Source organism: Brassica oleracea, chromosome C9 (assembly GCF_000695525.1).
Source record: "Brassica oleracea var. oleracea cultivar TO1000 chromosome C9, BOL, whole genome shotgun sequence".
In the NCBI taxonomy this organism is placed as follows: Eukaryota; Viridiplantae; Streptophyta; class Magnoliopsida; order Brassicales; family Brassicaceae; genus Brassica; species Brassica oleracea.
Genome location: NC_027756.1, coordinates 32,484,900 through 32,487,004, shown reverse-complemented (window position 1 = coordinate 32,487,004; position 2,105 = coordinate 32,484,900).

Here is a 2,105-nt window from a genome sequence, read left to right as displayed (position 1 = left end):
AGTCCTCATAATCCCAGTGGAGAAACCTTTTGATGAAGTTTATTTCACACACAGGTTGTGGATGTTCTTGAGAGAGACAAAGGAAACTGAGGAGGACATTAGGTGAATGTTTCATCATGTCAGGGAAAGGATGAAACTAAGGATCACATTGAAGAAGAAGAGTGATCCTGGGAAGTTCGCAATACCACGTGTGGTGAAGGGTAATGAATTTCCCCATGCACTTTGTGAAACAGGAGCATCAATCAGCATACTACCTAAGGTTATGGCAGACCAGCTGGGTCTGAAAATAGAGCCTTCATCAGAATCTTTCACCTTCGTGGACCTTTCAGAAAGAAGCTCAGGAGGCATCATAAGAGACATTGAAGTACAGATTGGTAATGCCCTTGTCCCAGTAGATTTTCATGTCGTGGACATAAACTTAAACTGGAACTCTTCACTTCTGCTTGGAAGAGCTTTCCTGGCTACAGTAATAGCTGTATGTGACATGAACACCAACAGATTGTGTCTGACACTGATAGATCTAGACGTCCACTATGACCCAGTTCGAGTTGAGAGACAACAGGTCAACCTCCAGGAGCTTGGAAATGATCTTGGCTACATTGTAGCATGCCATTGTGGAGCAGAGTACAAAACCGAGTACTCGGAATCGATCGACACCCGCACTGTTTCATCGATCGATTCCAATGAGTCACCGACGACCGATGAACGCTATCCCACGTCGCTCGATGGGAAGCAACCGGTAGACCACTTCACATTACCAAATCAGTGTTATCCAGACTTTGCCTTTCAACAACCAAACAACAGAGGACGAGATGACTATTCAATAGAGTAGTTGGGCAGACAGTGGATTCCATGAAAGTTTTGCAGTGGATACTGTAATTCCTTCATCCAATGAGGATCCTACAGAGGAGTATGATGAGGATTACTGGAAGGAAAGAGATACAGAGATTGCTATGCATGATGACAGATATTCGGGCCATTCCTTCAACAACACGTCTCCACAATCGATCGACAGTACTGCACCAGCAAGGATTGATAGACATATGGTCGCATCGATTGATACTAAGTCTACATCAGACGACGAGCAGCTGATACACAACAAGATGGAGTCAATGCACGAGGAACTGAACGAGCTATCAGCATACGCCTACGACAAGATAGGATGGCATCAGTTCAGCATTGAAATTCTTCAGGAGAGGCTACAGAACATGTCAAATGCAATACAGAAGATGGATGAGAGATGGACCAGAAACGATGAGGCCACAAGAAGTTTCATTGCAGCTTGGTCCAGAATGTGCAGAGATGAGGTGGATGCTTGTTTCCCAACAAGTAGCTGTCAAGCTAAATGACTATAACAAAGCGCTGAGTGGGAGGCAACCCACTATTAGGTAATTTTAATTGGTTTTCAGTTACTAATATTTACTTTCGTTTTTATTCTTTCAGATTTATTGCAAGACCCAAGTAGGATAATGATCACCATATCGACCGTGGACGAGACGTCGACATCGATCGACATGCTGACACCTACGACGATCGATGCATACCGATACACATCGATTGATTCCTACTCCGGTCAGGTCTATCTTCCTAGCTTGTTACATTGAGTACTTATGATTTATTTCCACCATAACTCCGACTGCGTTACACTGGGACAATGTAATTTAAGTCTGGGGGAGGTTTACTGACATTATTTATTTTGATTCTTATTAAAAGGATTTTAATAAAGTTATACTTAGTTATGAGAAAGGGACTATGATCTTACTATTGATTTATACTTGAATGTCTAACCACTCTTTAGCACCATTTTAGATTTACTGATTACAGATAGTACTAAAGATGCTAAAGTGGATCAACCTGTCTACTATACACACTTGCCTTGATTGTTTGAAGGAACCAAAGCTGACCTCCAACACTAAACCTGACATAATTGTTTGTCTTGGGCTTGGTATACATGGGATCGGATTCTTCAGACAAGGCGTTACCTTCCAGACTTGTCTGAAGAATCCGATCCCATGTATACCAAGCCCAAGACAAACAATTATGTCAGGTTTAGTGTTGGAGGTCAGCTTTGGTTCCTTCAAACAATCAAGGCAAGTGTGTATAGT